The 17,415-nt window shown below is 41.2% G+C and overlaps 1 protein-coding gene across 6 annotated transcripts in view; it reads left to right on the top strand.

Moving 5' to 3' along the window:
- Positions 1-17,415, top strand: part of SFMBT1 (Scm like with four mbt domains 1) — a 117,980-nt gene that overhangs the window by 37,481 nt on the left and 63,084 nt on the right. Inside the window, exon 2 of one of the 6 annotated variants that reach the window (XM_057486528.1) lies at positions 5,015-5,086. The exons of 4 other annotated variants lie outside the window; for them this stretch is intronic. The gene's annotated coding sequence lies outside the window, so the exon portion shown is untranslated. Of the gene's footprint in view, positions 1-5,014; positions 5,087-17,010; positions 17,030-17,415 lie in introns of those variants that run through there. One more of the 6 variants, XM_057486530.1, reaches the window with a different exon arrangement.

A 17,415-nucleotide genomic window follows, 5' to 3' on the forward strand; every position in this document is an offset into this window, starting at 1 on the left:
TTTTTATTTCCTATGGTGAGAACTTTAAAGACTTACTCTCCTAGCAGCTTTCAAATATACAACACAGTATTATTAACTGTAGTCACCACATTGTACATTACATCCCCAGGACTGACTTTTCTCATATCTCGAAGTTCCTTTTGGCTCCCTTCATCCACTCTTACCACTCCCCCAACTTCTGGCAACCACCTATCTGTTCTCAGGATCTGTGAGTTTGTTTTCTTAAAATTCAATGTATAGGTGACATCACACAGTGTTTGTCTTTCTCCACTTACTTCAGTCAGCATAATGCCCTCAGGGTCCATCGATGCTGTCACAAACGGCAAGATTTTCATCTTTTTTATGTCTGAACATTATTCCATTGTGTGTACATTCCACATTTTCTTAACCCATTCATCCTTGGATGGGCATTCACATCGTTTCTGCGTCTTGGCTGTTGTAAATAATGCAGTGCACATGGGGGTGCAGATAGCTTTTGTGGAGAGTGATTTTGTTTCCTTTGGATAAATACTGGGTTGTATGGTACTTCTATTTTTAATTTTTTGAGGAACCACCATACTGCTTTCCACATTGGCTGCACCAATTTATGTTCCCACCAGTGGTTCCCATTCCTCCACGTCCTCACCAGCACTTGTTATCTCTTGTCTTTTGGATAGTGCCCACTCACTGTGGCTTTGATTTGCATTTCCCTGAGGATTAGTGACGTGGAGCGTCTTTTCATGTGCCTTTTTGCCATCTGTATGTCATCTTTGGAAAAATATCTTTTTAGTTTTTTTTTTTTAATTTTTAATTTAGTTAATTTATTTGGTATCATTAATCTATAATTACATGAGCAACATTATGTTTATTAGACTCCCCCTGTCATCATGTTTAGTTTTAAGACTGGTTAAATTTATTTTATTTTATTTTTTATTTAATTTAATTAATTTTTTTATTAAGGTGTCATTGATATACAATCACATGAGCAACATGGTGGTTACTAGATTCCCCCCATTATCAAGTCCCCACTGCATACCCCATTGCAGTCACTGTCCATCAGCATAGTAAGATGCTATAGAGTCTCTAGTTGTATGACTGGTTAAATTTAAAGAAACATTGGGAAATAAACAATACTTTGTTCTATCAAACCTGATTACCAAAGTCTTAGTATCAAAGTCTAATTAACTGAGCAAACTTAGCTTTGTAATATTTTGCCTGGTCACGTAAGTAGTAGACGGTAATGTGAACAAAATCACTTTAAGATTTTAATTTATTCTTTTGTATTCCATTGGAATATAGATAAACTGAAATTTGTTCAGAGGAAGATTAGGGTGTGAGGGATCTGTCTTGGGAAGGACTTAGTTCTCAGGGTGTAGAGGGCTCCTGTGTGAACACAGGCACACCAGGGCGTGGGCAGCGCGAGGACAGGCTTTGTGCAGTGGGAGGTTGTCCCGGAAGGTGCCCTTGGCAGTTTTCTGTCACCGTGTCACTGATGGCATCTGCACGTAGAATGGATGCCTTCCTCCTTGGGCATGTGTGGGGAAGGGCTTGCTGGAGAAGCACCATAATGGAGGGACATTACTAGTGGAAATGTAGGGGCATGAGAATGGTATGAGACTACAAAATTGTGAGGACATTGGACTAGGGGGACCTGTTCAAGTTCCTGCTCACTTTAGATTCACCAGTCTCAATTATTTAGTGAAACAAAGATTTTTAAAAAATCCTCCAGTTGACTTAGCATTTGTAAAAGGGCAGCACTGGGTGTGGGTCCTTGAGGCAGTAAGCAAATGTTTAGAGGTGAGACAGTGATGTGAGTATAAAGTATTTTATTATTTGGGGGGAAGTGAGCAACAGGAAAGAAGTTTCTGTGACAAACTTCATCACATTGAGTAAGTGGACAATTATTTTGTTCTCTTCATACTTCACCCCCTCCCTCCATATCCCTCTGGAATCAGTGTTGGCAGTAGGAACGCTTCCTTGCAGGCGCATCTCATCTCATTATGCTCTGCAGATACCGTGTCTTCCACAAAGGGAAGGTTGGCAGCGCAGTGTCGAGCAGGTCTGTCGGAACCGCTTTCCAGCAGCACTTCTCACTTCCTGTCTCGGTGCCCTGTTTGGTAATCCAAGCAGTATTTTAGACTTTCTCATTATTTTTCCCTCTTCTTCTACCTCCTCCACTTTTTTTGTATTAGATATCATATCTGCACTTTTTGTGTATCCTTTGACTGATTCTGTGTATAGTTGGTTTTGTTTCTTTTTTGTTTTAATTTCTTACTTGCTTGGGCATTAGTTGATCTATTACCTTCACTGTGGGTTTATTTTCCCTGGTGGAAGCTATTTAGCCTTAGGGTCATTTCCATCTACAGCAGTCCCTTTAACATACCCTGTAAGGCTGGTGGTGAGTTCCTTCAACCTTTGTTTGTCTGGAAATTGTTTAATCCCTGCTTCAAATTTAAATGATTGTCTTGCCAGGTAGAGAATTCTTGGTTGGAGGCCCTTTTGTTTTAATACATTGAGTATTTCATGCCACTCCCTTCTGGCCTGTAGAGTTTCTGCTGAGAAGTCTGCTAATAGCCTGATGGGATTTCCTTTATAAGTAATCATTTTTCTTTCTCTGGTTGCTTTCAACACTCTCTTCTTATCCTTGATCTTTGCCATTTTAATTATTATATGTCTTGGTGTTATCTTGCTGGGGTTCCTTTTGTTAGTCGATCTCTGTACTTCCATGACCTGAGAGTCTATTTCCTTCCCTAGATTGGGGAAGTTTTCAACAATAATTTCCTTAAAGAGACTTTCTGTCCCTTGGTCCTTCTCTTCTCCTTCTGGTACCCCTTTTATGCAAATATTGCTTCATTTGGGTTGGTCACATAGCTCTCTTACCATTCTTTCATTCGTAGAGATCCTTTTTTCTCTCTTTTCTTCACCTTTGTTTTCCTGTTGTCTAATTTCCATTTCATTTACCATCTCCTCTACCTGTTCTAATCTGCTCTTAAACCCTCTGTTGTTTCATTTTAGGTACTGTATTCTTCAGCTCTGAGTAGCTCTCTTTTTCAGGTTTTCTATCTCTTTGTTGAAGTCCTCCCTGAGATCTTGACTACTTGCTTTTCTGTAAATCCATGAGCATGTTTATGACTTTTGAAATCTTTATCAGGAAGATTGGTGGTCTCCATTTCATTTAGCTCTCTTTCTGGGGTCTATCCTATAGTTTTGTTTGGATCGTTTTCCTCTGCCTACTCATTTTATCAGGGTTTCTGTGTTTCTTCCTTTGTATTGGATAGCCAAGGAAGGTGGGAGAGTCTCCTGCTGCCTGCCAGGTGGCAAGTCTGAGGCTGCTGTGGGCCCTGCCACGTGCGCAGAGAGGAGCTTCAGGGCTGAGCTCCAGCAAGAGCAGTGGATGCTCGGGGCCCCTGAGAGTTCCCTGTTGGTTGAGGAAGGCTGGGGAGGTATCCACCCTCTGCCCTTTCTTCTGGGAGAGAGTTCTGTCCAACCCTCACCCCCCTGGCCCCCCTCGCACTGCTGGCAGGTCTCTCAAACCACCCTCTCTGCTCCGGGTCTCGAGTGCACCTGCCCACAGTGGTCAGAGGGCCAGCCCTCCAGAGTGTTACACTTCTCTCCGGTGTCCACCCTCACCAGTCACCAGAACACCATGTAATGTGGGCCTGTGATCCTGGGGCGGTCTCCAGGGCCAGGGGTTCAGCGCTCCTGGGCTTCTGCTCCCTCCGTGCTCCGTTCCTCTTTCTCCTGCTTGTAGGCTGGGGCAGGAGGAGGCCTGGGGCCCTGCTCACTTGCAGCTCCTCCACTTTACCCTTCCCTGGGTGGTCCTCTCTTCTTCCCCAGGTGCAGGTGGTCCGTTCTGCAGTCTTCAGGTTTAGTTGTATTTGCTGTGTTTTCTTCTTTTACGTGTGTTTGGGAGGAGGTTTCTGCCTTGCCTTCCTACTCCACCATCCTTTTCCAGTCTCAGACATTTTCATTATTATATTTGAATTGCTGCAATCTCATGGTAAAACTTTAATGGGTGAGGAGCTGCTGCTTGTATATAAGCACAGGCAGTGGTTTCTTGAGATGGAACCTACTCAAGATGTTGTGAAGATGTTGTGAAGATTGATGAAATGACAACAAAGGATTTAGAATATTCCATAAACTTAGCTGATAAAGCAGCAACAGGGTTTGAGAGGATGGAATCTAATTTTGAAAGTCCTCCTATGGGTAAAATGCTATCAAACAGCATCCAATGCTCCAGAGAAATCACTCACCAAAGGAAGAGTCCATCCATGTGGCAGACTTCTTTGTTGTCGTAGTTTAAGAAACTGCCCCAGCCACCTGGCCACCAGCGACCGCCACCCTGAGCAGTCGGCAACCATCAGCGTGGAGGCAGGACCCTCCAAATGCCAAAAGATTACAACTCACTGAAAGCTCAGATGATGGTTAGCATTTTTTAGCAATAAAATATTTTAATTAAGGTATTGTTTTAAAGATAATGCTATTGCACGCTTAATAGGCTTCAGTATAATGTAAACATAATATGCACTGGAAAATAAAAAAATTCATTTTGCTGCTTTACTGTGATACTCATTTTATTGCGGTGGTTTGGAACTGAACCTGCAGATATCTGCCAGGTGTACCTGGATTGAGTTTATTCACTTGTTTTACAAGGTGTGCTAATGTCTAAGTTCCCAAGGCCAAAATTCCATGATGTTTAAGTTCTCATCATAATATTTGTTAAAGTCAGCAAAACTTCCCTTCCCTGCCTTTCTTGGCAAGACTTTTCATTAAGATGACTGTTGGAAGTCTAACCAACTGGCAGTCTGACTGTGTTTGACATTTTGTTAAAGATTCAGGCAAGAGTATATGTTGGTGTTTGAATGGCATATTGGGTTTTTTTCTTCAAAGGTTGTTTTGAGAGGCATTTGAAGTGAGCTAGTAACGTTTTAGTAATGAGCTTAGAGAGTAAAAGCCTCCTCCAGCACTGGGTTTTGGTGTCCAAGTCAACAAGGACTGACTTAGTGCCCTGTCTGTCTCTCTCTTCTTACTGTAGGTCATGAAATCCCAGTCTTGAAGTGGCTGTGCTTATGGTAATCTTCAAATTACCATGTTGGAGGAATTTAATGTGAGTTGAAACAACTGAATTGAGTTCTCTTTTATACTTTAATAGAGAAGATACTGCATTTATAATCTCACATCCTGTAAGAAAAAAATGAACAAAAACATGTTAATGAGTTGTATTTATAGTAGTGTTTCCCTGTGTGAGTGATTATATTTTGACCTACTAACTCATTTATTTTCCGAACAATTAAATTAATCTGGAAGCATTTATTATAGCCTCATTCCTCTTCTCCCCATCCTAAAAAACAGCTAAGCTTTGGACTGTTAAGTCAGAACTGTTTTCATAGATGGTGTTGGAAATTTTCCCTACAAAAAAGACATTAATAAGCAGTTGCTTGCCCTATGTCTATCTTTTTTTTTTATTAAGGTATCGTTGATATACACTCTTATGAAGGTTTCACAAGAAAAACAATGTGGTTATTACATTCACCCTTACTATCGAGTCCCTCCCAATACCCCATTGTAGTCACTGTCCATCAGTGTAGTAAGATGCCACAGAGTCCCTTATTTGTCTTCTCTGAACTACACTGTCTTCCCTGTGACCCCACACACACCATGTGCACCAATCATTATACTCCACAATCCCCTCTTATGTCTATCTTTTATTAATTTTCAAATAACGAAGTTTTAAGTTGCTGTCAGCTTGTTTTAATGACTTAAGGCAGCTCTCTTCAGTTATAGTTTTCTCTAAGATTGAAAGAAGTTTTCTATTTTGTAAATATTTTCCTTATAAAACATGAAAATGTAGCATAGTTAGTACTATTAAGGATTGAAAATTATGTAGATAATTTTGTATTACATGCTAGAAAGGGAAATTGGTAAGTGCTAATCTTAGAAAACTGGCAACCTTTGTAATATTGTATTTAAGTTTACTTAAATTATTATTTAATGGTAGGAAGAAAACCATTATTTTCAGGGTCAGAATAGAAAAAGTAGAAGAAGAGGCATCGTTTTTTGTTTGAAAGGTATAGAGATTTAAACAAAAATTTCTTTCTATTGAAAGTAGTTTCCAAGGATGTTTACTGTATAAATTAGCATATGTGGCTGTTGAAATCTAGGAAAGCAAATAGGCTATGACTGAATTCTCATACTGAATTCTCATACTGGAACGGAGGCTGCCGGGCATCCCGCTGAACTCTAGGATAATAGGTAAAGAGACCTGTTTTGCCAGTTAGGGTTTTAGTTTTACATCTTGCATAGGAGTTTAATTGGATTTCTAATTAGTTAGCATAAGTTAGGCCATTTTTTTCTTTTGCCTGTTTAGCTCTGCACTGAGTTATTTTACAGATTTAACATGTGTTGCAGCATATCTCTAATAGTAACCAGAGATTTGATTCTTTCCTTTTCTGGAAGCGTTTATTTTGAAACCAGTTGAGGAGTTTTGTTTGCTAAATAATTTATGCTTTTTCTAAGTAAATCTACCTGTTCCCAGCCTAGTGTTTTGCAGCGAGGTGAAGCTCTCTCTGCTCCCTAGGGTGCCCTGGGCAGCAGTTGCGTTGCCTGGAGTTGGTAGGGGGCCCGGGGGGATGGCCTGTATCTGATCAGGCTGCATAGGTGCAGGTAGTGATTCTGAGGGGTAGTGGCCTGTCCTAAGGTCCTTAGCATTTACAACTGCGAATCTGCTTCTGTTAGGGCCTTAAATTCTTGAAAAATTTCAGTGCATGAATTGTATAGCACTTGTGATTATAGTCCAGGAGAGTCTTTGAAGTCTCACATAAAGCTTTTTAAATTACCTGTGTGCTTAATGTTAACAAAGCAGCACGACACCCAAAGCCTCCTGCCTTATCACCGTGTCCTCCTTTGAAGGCTTTGAGGAGAAAGAGTCAGTGCAAGTTTGGCAAATGAATGTTCGGAAGGCAGTGGTGCTGGGGTCTGCAGACGTCAGCCAGTGCAGCCTCCGGGGGGGGCGAAGCCTCCTGCTCCCCTGAGGCAGAGGCTTTGTTCACATGCTTTCCTGCTGATTCCAAGGTGGTTGTCGTGGCTGTTGATCACACTGATTCTTTTTTAAGCTTTCTACTGTTCTCTAAACTCAGTGTCATTCTATTCCAACAGAGAGTTAATAAAGACATGTATTTTAATTTAAAAGATGTGTACTGTATAACCTCTCTGGGAGGGGTTAAAAGGACATTTGTAAGAAAAATAGACGGCATTTTCTACTCAGGCTGCGAATCACTTGAAACAAGCATTGTCTAGCAAGAAGCTCCTTAGAGCAGTAGTAGCTAATATTCCTTGAGGGCTTACAGTGCTGTAAAGTTTCACATACTTTGATTGAATAATCCAAGTGACTTTATGAGATAGATTCTATTGTTATGTCCATTTTACAGATGAGGACACTGAGGCACAAACTGGTGTGTGACTTGCCCAAGGCCATGTAGCCCGGAGCACTCAGGCCCGCAGTGTGGCTCCTGAGGCCCCGTGCTTCCTCACCAGGGTGGGCTAGTTACTTTTGCTGTGGGGTGTTGACCATACATACACCTTTTTCTCCCCTTATAGGGCTCTATTAACCACTTAAAACTTTTTATTGCACTTCCTGTACTTTTGAAAGTTGTATTGTAGGGTCAATAGCCTCTAAAATTTGTGACCCTGAACTTTCTTAGCTGGGAAGACATGGTTACCTGGGAACATGAGAGTTTAGACATCTTTCTTTCTTTCTTTTTTTTGACTGGCAATTTCTTCCCTTTATTTTCTCAAAATATTTGGCACTGAAAATATGCAGTGAACATGCAACACCCTGTGAACATAAGCTGTGGGATACCAGAGTCTCACAAATACATAAAAACAGGAAACTTCAAAATAGACTTCATTCTAGGTTCTATTGGTCTGGGAAAGAGGGCTCACTTCTTCCTCCTTGTAGCCTTTGCTTAAATTATACGTCTTTCTAATTTTGTCATGAATAGGATTTTTTAGGTACCCACTGTATGGTGCTCCTTTTTTGGTAAATTATCATTTAATCTTGACAACAACTCTTGAGCCTGTATGTATTCCTTTTTTAACAGGTAAGAAAACTGTGCTAGCAAGTGGTGGCCCAGGGCATTTAGTGACTCTCATTTTTGGGGTCGTCCGGTCCTTTAGCTCACTATTTGCAGTCCCCAGGGTGTGAGCTTTGCTGTTCACTCTTCTGAGACACGGTGGACCAGTGAAGGCACAGGCCCAGAGTTAAAGGCCTGAGCGCCCTTCTGGGTGCTCTGCTGGTTTTGCTGAGTGGTCTTTTCCAGGAGACTTATGAGCTGACCTCTGGGTGGAACAAATGCAGTTACACGCATTATCCAGCTTCAGTTGGTTCTTCATTCTCTTCAAGAGGATAGTCTGCTTTTAATGAACTGTAATTTACTTTGTGTTACTTCCAACAGTTTTTGTGCCAGAGAATTTGCTAATATAATATCACATGTAAGGCAACAGGAATTAGAGGGAGAAAAAAGTACAGATGTCAGGAGGCTTTGTGGTCCAGTCTGATGCCTTCTTATCTCTTGACGTGTGTATGTGCGCTCCGTGTCTCCTTTGATCGACCCGGCTTTCTGATTCCCGGTGTACTTACCAAGGGGTTCTCAGGCCTCCCCACATCCCTGTCCAGTGCTTGCTCTTTCCTGGGGGGCTGCCTGTGATGCAGTGAGCACATAGGTTGCTGTTTGGGAGGTAAAGACAATTGAGAAACTTTCTCGGCCTGATTTGAACTTCTGGGTCTTTTGGTTGGTGGTCAGTTCCTTAGCCGTTAGCTGAGACCCTCGGGAATACTTGGAGGCCTTATGTTAGGGCTGTTTGTCCCGTCTGTAGCTGAGCACTTACCGTTGGGCTGTATTAGTGTCTCTGGTCTCTCAGTGACCCCTTTTGAGTATCAGTCTGTCCTATTGCCAGATTCCCTTTTTGCTTAAAGATGTACATTTGATCATGGTCTCGAGTTTTACTGCACCCTTAGCAGATGTCCAGATGAAAGTCACGTAACCTGTTCTTCTTGATCATGGTGCTTGGAGGCAGGATGGGGATAAGGGTATCAAAATCCACAAGTAATTAAAAATGTTCATTTTTTGTTTCCTGCTCCAACTTTCCCTTGTACCTCTCACAATACTTTAGGTTTGGGGTGGGGAGTGTGGGCAGAAATCAGATTTTGATTTTGATTTAAATCTTCACTGTCTGCTTCTCTTTAAACTTATATTCCTTAGAGGTACAGCAGAATTCATTCTGTAGGGGCACTTTCTCCTTCAGTTTATACCTGTATATTTTTTGTTGAGAAATTGGAAATTCTCCAGTTTGCTTATAATATGTGTAATTGCCTGACAATATTTTTTATATTATCTATTCTCTGGTAGCAATAATATATATTAGCTATGTAGCAAAAACTGGTTGATCTAGAGGTATTATATATAACATTATTTGAATATTAGTTTCAGTTCAATTTATTATTTTACAATGTAAAAATAGTTTATTCTACCAAAGTTTAGTTCAGTAATTCATCATTTGAATTAGCAGTTCATTAATCCAACAGGTATTGATTATCATCTATGTTTTAGGAGCAGGGAGTTCAAACTGACTTGCTCATTACTCTAACCTGATGCCCAGCCCGAACCTGGCATGCAGTAGGTATGTTGAATGAAGCACAATGCACGGTCCTTATCAGTTTGCATTCTTGTGTAATGCCTGCCTATCTAGCTCCACAAGGCCCTAAAATAAGCAGATACACAACCTGTACATGTTGTAATGCACTGTGTTGGTTGACCCGAGCTGTGGGAACTATCACTGCAAGGTGACATTGGGTGACATTAAAAAGACTCAAGATATTCTGAAACTGCCTTGCTTCTCCTGTTAAGAATGAGAAGATAATCCCAGAGTATTCCAGCACTTTCTGTTACTTCTCTTTCAGCCAGCACTGGGTCACACAGCCACAGGGAAAGCTCAGAACACAAATAGCTGACAAGGAGGGATGAGACTGACGGGCTGAGCGGATCCTTCATGGGGGATGGGGGACTTTGCCACCCAGAACAAATGTGGGATTTGGTGGCAAGGGGAAGAGATAGAGGGAGAACTTACTACAGAAGTGGAGAGATTTGAGTCTGGACTGGGCTCGATTTTGTGCGGTGCTGTGATGAAAGTAACTTCTAAGTGTGTAAAAGAGTGAAGTGGGAATTTTGACCAATTCGAGAACCAACTTAAATCTTAATACTCTAAGCAAAAGCCTCATAAATCCTCTTACTTGGAAACACTTAGAGATTAGCTTGATCATTTCATTTAAAGAATAAGAACATTATATTTCTTTGTACAAGTATTCAGGAATTCTGAATTTTTGTTTTAATTAGACTTTTATTCTTCCATCTAATTTATGTCTTAATCTAGTTTAAGGACCTACCAGAGTAACATTCTAGCAGAAGTTCCTAGATGTTGATCCCTATCTAGATACCATCCAGAGGCCTGGTTGCTCACCATAGTAGAACAATACAGAACCTTGAAGTTAAATAAGTGAATAAACAAAAGAACTAGTGTCCATCATCTGTGGCCATACTTTATGGTATAGGAGGCAGACTCCCCATGCTATTCCCACAGTCATCCTGAGCGCCGAGAACAGCCAAGGACCTGAGAGGAGTCTGGGCCCTGGAGTCAGACTGGGGTTCAGACGCTGGTCCTGCTGTTACCTGTCTGGTTGCATACGTTGTTTAATTTATCTGACCCTCAGTTCCTCCTCCGTAAAATGGGGTCATCGTGTATGGAACAAATAGAATGTGAGGATCATATAAGGTGTAATTCAACAAGAGTTAACACTCATATTCTTACCATATGTTGTTGGGCAGAAAAAAAAAGTGCCAGGCACCTACACAGCAGGTGATCAGACACTACATCTTTCCCCTTTTTAGGTGAATGGTTAACAAACATTTGTGGAGTTGGAATGAAGTTTCTAATCTTTTTTTTGCCATGAGAAGTCTAAGAAACAGCAAGTGTGAAATTATAGAATTATTTCAAGGCTTTTCATATCTGAACATGATCTATTCCTGTAATCATTTTATAATATTAATGAAGTTGGTACATTGTTGGTAGTGCTTATGTTGGTGAATGAAATACCTTCTTATTTAATCAGAACAAATTCACTGACTGTTTCAACATGTGCCCATGTTACTGGCTCCCATCAGTAAAGCCTGTAATCGATGAAAAATGTGCTGTTTGGACTCTGGAAAATCTACCATTTTACCAGCTTACAAGATAATGTAAGAGTAAAAAAATGAGTTTTAAAGCATCTGACATGACAATGTAGGTTTCAAAGCTGTAGTTTACTAATCCTGGCAGCTGGCACAGAACAGGTGCTCAGCACTCCAGCGCCCGTGAGTGACTGCCGAGGAAACAGGGCTGTGAGGTGGTCGTGCTGAGAGCCAGGACCCGGGCATTTCTAAATTGGTTGATATGAAATTGCCAACCTCATTTTAGTATGAATCGGTTTTTAAAAATTATTTACATTTGAAATCTTTGGAAGATTTGTATTAAGGAAGAGTTAGAAAAATTGACATTGAAGTACTTTGAATGGAAAGTGTGGTTGTTAAAATCGGGGCTTTAAATAATAAAACAGCATAAATTACTGAAATGGTTTGAGGAAATGCCTTCATGGATGATCAGTAAACCTAGAAAAGAAAAGTGAATTGTGAAAGTGGGATCGAAGCTGACAAGAAGGTTCCTAAGATGTAAAAATAGGGATTGAACCCATTCTACCTGTGTTAAAGGGTTTTTTTTAATGCTCAGATGAAGATAGCATATGAAAATAGCTTATAAATTGGTAGCATTAGACATATAAGGAGTGTAATGATTATACTTTTTTTGACTAAAAAATCTTCCTAAAACTCCAAGAGCAAACTTCATTCTTTAGTAATGAAGAAAGTAATCATATTGCTCTATTTTGTATTTGAAACCCCTGATTTCTCTTCCTCAAACCACTCCTCCTTCAGACTTCCCTTTTTCCCCAGCTGCCAGTTTCATCCTTTCTATTGCTCAGGCCAGAAACTCGGGGTCAGCTCAGCTGCTGCTCTTCCTCCCACCCCCCGTGTCCAGTCCCTTCTGCCCTGCGGCGTTCGCACTGCTCCGGTGCTGAGCTCGCCCCCTGGGCCATCGCCTGGGCCATCCCAGGATCTCTTCATCGGTGCTTCTGCTCCTGCTCTCGCCCACTTACAGTCTGTCCTCAGCATAGCAGCGGAGAGGCTCCTTTACGATATGGGTCAAATGATGCCCCTCCTCTGCTCCAGTCCTCCACTGCCTTCCCCCAAACCAGAGTCTTCACAGCAAACTGCAGTTCGTGTGTGATCCAGCTCCCCGGCACCTTGCTGGGCTCTCCTAGCACCAGCAACGATGGCTAGAACCTGCTGCACGATCCCTCACCTCAGGGCTTCCCGCTTTGCGTTCTCCTGTCTGGAATGTTCTTCCCCAGGTGCCACGTCCTCACTCCCTCAGGTGTGGGCTCATGGCACCTCGTCACCAAGACCTTGATCACCCTTGGAAAGTAGTAACTCCCTGTCCTTCCTTGCTTCATTTTCCCCGAACGTTTACTTTCATTCAACATACTGTATGCGTTATTGTCTGTCTCCCCACCCTAGATGGTGAGGTCTGTGAGGAAAGGTTTTGTTTCCTCTGTTTGTTTACTTAAAACAGTATGTGGCAAATAGTATATGCCCTGTAAATGTTCACCTCCAATTGACACAGCAGTTCCACAGCAGCTCGTAGTATCACTGCAGCTGATTCACTCAGCCTTCTTTAAACAAAAATCGCTCACCGAACTTACTTAACACAATGTCTGGAAAATGATAGTGCTGATTCTAAACGCCCACATCTAAGTACTGCATCATCATTCCAAGCCTCCCTTGGCGTTGGATGGGCTGCGTGACTGCGTTCTAACCAGCAGAGCGGGGGTGGCAGGTCCAAGGACCCGCCCGTACTTGCGAGTTTGAGAAGCCTGTGTTGAAGATAGCGGAGCTGTAGGGTGGAAGGCACTCGGTTTCAGGGACTACCACGTGGAGGGGAGTTGCCCACCTACCAGGAACACCTATTTGGACTTTAGTTAGAAATAAATAGCTGTTGGATTAAGCAACCGAAATTTGGAATTTATCTGTTAAAGCACAGCATTACCCTAACTAATAGAAACAGTGATAGCTAAATCATTGCTTTCCTTGTCCTGTTGTATATCCTAATGGCAGCCCAGATTTTTTGTGTCTTTTTTTGTCATTAGCCTCCATATTTGAAAATGGGAGTAATTTTATTTTAAAAGCAGTTGTGTCCTAATATAAGTGCCTTTATTTTTTTACAGCTTTATCAAGATGTATTTCACATGCCATAAAATTCACCTATTTTAAGTGTACAGTTAAATGGTTGGTATTCAGAGTTATACACCATCATGATGAAACCTAATTTTAGAATGTTTCAAAAGAAACCCCAAAGTTATCGCACCATTTCACCTTCTGACCAGAACTGCCTTTAGGTTTTTCACCTCCAGATGAGTAGGGGCACCTGTTAAATACAGTTCCTTAAGGGCTGTAAATGTGGAATGCTCACAAAGGGGACTGGGGGTGTGGCAAGCAGTGTGAGGCTGATGTCTTTCTTGCCTTATCTCTTGTACTGGTGTCGCCTCTTCTGCCCTGGCCTCCTTGTTACTTCGAAAACACAGCTCGTGTGCTCACTGTAAGGCCTTTGTAATGGCTTTTCCCTCTGCCTGGCATGTTCTTTCCTTCCTGGTGTCTTTCAAGTCTGTGTCCAAAAGTGACCTTCGCAGTGAGCCCTCCCCCTTGCCACTCTGTTTGGCTTCCAACCCAAGCCTTCACCCCTGCCCAGCTCTATCACTTACCACATTTAGAAAAAGTACTGTACTACTTCCCCTACTCACTAAAACATGAGTGTCACCAGGGCAGAGATTTTGACCAGATTTCTTTGCTGGTATATCTCTAGTATTTTGACAGGGCCCAGCACATGGTAGTTTGCTGGTAAATATTTGTTGAAAGAATGAATGAATAACTTTCCATGTCAATAAATGCATTGTTTTTCTTAAAATAAAAGTTTAAATAATAGAAGTACACATATGAATACATTTTCATCATAAAAAGTTTATCCAGTGCAGATAAGGCAAAAATTCCCTTCTATTCTGTCCCTGAATCCCTCTCCTTTAGAGGTAGCCACTGGTGTGAGTGATTGGATGTGTTCTTCCAGACCATTCTTAAGGTATCTCCACATATATATATGTGCACCTGTAGAAATAAGTTGTTTGTGTGTGTTTGAGTATGTTTTATACACAAACACACAAATATTACATAAACTGACTATAAACGCAAAAGTTCTTCCATCACCCCCAGCATAATTCTGTACCCAGTGAACTATCCTGTACTTTTTAACTCTCGTCTTGTGGATATGCTCTAACTTATTCCTGATGAAGTTCCCAATCTCTCCCTAGTACAGACGTTGTTCCGGCACACAGTGGGGCTCTTGTGCTTCGTGTACCTGGGGTGTGGCTCTCTGTTTTTCCTTTAAGTAAGAACAGCTTAGTCTTTCTTTGAAATTGTTATGCTGCTTATTTCCTTATTTTTCTTATCTTCTTTTGGGTATTTTTCTGAGACAGGTATTGGACATGGAATTTCTAGTTTGTGGAGAATGCAAGTTAAAATACTCAATGGAATAAAATTTCTCTCTGAAAGGGTGGTATCCATTTGTGCTCTTCAGCTGGTAATGATAGCATGCATTTCTTCATGTTTTCACCCATATTGGATGTTATTAATCCTGTGTTTTTGCCAGTCTGAGTGAAAAATAACTCATTTTAGCTCTTGACGATGAACACATTTTACTTATTGGTCATTTGCATTTCTTCCATAAGACTCCTGTTCATACCTGACTTTTCCCTATTAGGTTTGGTCTTCTTTTTTTCTTTATTGATTTATAGGTGATTTCTGTGATTATGGCTAGTAATCCTTTGTCTATTATGTATGCTGGAAATATTTTCTTCCAGTGTAGTTGGCTTTAAAAGTTGTTTATGGTGTCTTTTTGCCAATCAGAAGTTTTAAACATACCTACTTTATGGGTTTCTTGCTTAAGAAATTTATGCTATCCCAGTTGTAACCATATTCTCTGATGTTTTCTTTGAATTAGTTTGGAGTCTCCTTTTTGATGTTTTGCTCTTCTAATTCACCTGGAATTTATTTGTGTAGCAGCGTGAAGTAAGGATCTGATTTTTGTCATCCCAGAATAGACAGCCAAGTCTTGAACACTCACTTGTCCATTGTTCCACAGCAGATATAGGATGCCATTTGTCACAGCCTGTGGCTCTCAGACATGGGTCTGTTTCTCAACCTCATTCTACTTGGTTGATGTATTTGTTTTTGTCTTGCACTAATACCACACCATTTTAACATTTTGGTAGAAGGAACTAGCCTTATCATATATCATCTTTTACAAAAATGCAGCTGGTTGCACATTTTCTCTTTTAGATGCATTATAAAATTAGCTCACCAAGGTGAACAAATTACTCTGTTGGCATTTTAATTGAGAAGAAAAACACTTCACTAACACAATTTTTAATGGCCACATAGTATTATATTGTATGCTTGTGCCATATTTTACCTCAAAATTTCTCACTGTTAGCCCAAAATAACCCTTTTAAAATATTGCCTCATAATTTGCCTTTTTTTTTAATTGACATATAATTGATATAACATTGTGTTTAGTCCAAGGTGTACAACATAATGATTTGATAAATGTATATATTACAAAATGATGACCACAGTGAGTTTAATTAACATCTATCACCACATATAGTTGCAGATTTTTTTCTTGTGATGAGAACTGTTAAGATTTACTTTCTTAACCTTCAAATACATAATATAATACTGTTAACTGTAGTCATCACACTGTACATGACATCCCCCGGACTAACTGGAAGTTTGTACCTTTTGGCCACCTTTACCCCTCTTGCCCCCTTCCTCTGGCAACAACCAGTCTGTTCTCCCGATCTATGAGCTCAGGTTCCCTCCCTCCCTCCCTTCTCTCCTTTAGATTCCACATATTAAGTGAGATCAGGCAGTAGTTGGATTTCTCTGGCTTACTTCACTTAACATAATGCTCTCAGGGTCCATCCATGTTGTTGCAAATAAAAGGAGTTCCATCTTTTTTATGGCTGAATAATATTCCTCTCTATGTATACTATGAGAGTGACATTTTCTTGTCCACCAGTGGGCACTTAGGTTGCTTCTGTGTCTTGGCTGTTGTAAACAATGCTGCAGTGAATGTGGGGGTGTAGATGTCTTTGTTTCCTTCGGATAAATACTCGAAGTGGACTTGCTGGATCATGTTTTAGTTCTTTTTAAATTTCCTGAGGAACCTCCAGGGTTTCCATAGTGGCTGCACCCACTTGCATTCCCACCAATGGTGGGTGCCCAAAAGTTCCCTTTTCTCCACATCCTTGCCAACACTTGTTACCACTTGTCCTTCTGATCATATCTGTTGTAACAGGTGTGAGGGGATATCTCATTGTGGTTTTGATTTGCATTTCTGTGATGATTAGTGATTTTTAGCACCTTTAAAAAAAATTTAGTGTATTCTTGAATTCTGGGTATTGTTTAAAACTTGTACTGGTTTTGTACATTCATTAGTACTGAGATAGATATGCCCTGTGTTGGGTTTATATAATCATGAAAAGGTTAAGTTAGGGTCAGATTTAATTTAGATGATACAAGTGGCTAAGGTTTGTCAATCTTAGTGGCTAAGATTGATTTTATCAGACTTAATTTTTTTATTTCCCTAATTAGACATGAAACAGTGGGTTAAAAATAACAGTAACAGAGGGGCGGAAGATGGCGGCGTGAGTAGAGCAGCGGAAATCTCCTCCCAAAACAACATATATCTATGAAAATATAACAAAGACAACCCTTCCCAGAATAAAGACCAGAGGACACAGGACAATATCCAGACCACATCCGCACCTGAGAGAACCCAGCGCCTCGCGAAGGGGGTAAGATACAAGCCCCGGCCCCGCGGGAGCCGAGCGCCCCTCCCCCCAGCTCCCGGCGGGAGAAGAGCAGGCAGAGCGGGAGGGAGACGGAGCCCAGGACTGCCGAGCACCCAGCCCCAGCCATCCGGGCCAGAGTGCAGGGCGCTCGATACTAGGAAAACAGGGCAGCAAGAACAGTGAGCGGGCACTGGAGGCTGGGCGACAGAGGGCATAAGAAAAGCGCGCGACCATTTTTTTTTGCTTTTTTGCTGTTTTGTTTTGGCGAGCGCTTTTTGGAAGTCTTAAAGGGATAAGGACCCCAATACTAGGGAAACAGGGCAGCAAGACCGGTGAGCAGAGGCCCGAGGCTGGCACCGGAGAATAAAGACAAACGAACGACCACCTTT

Source organism: Manis pentadactyla, chromosome 1 (genome assembly GCF_030020395.1).
Source record: "Manis pentadactyla isolate mManPen7 chromosome 1, mManPen7.hap1, whole genome shotgun sequence".
In the NCBI taxonomy this organism is placed as follows: Eukaryota; Metazoa; Chordata; class Mammalia; order Pholidota; family Manidae; genus Manis; species Manis pentadactyla.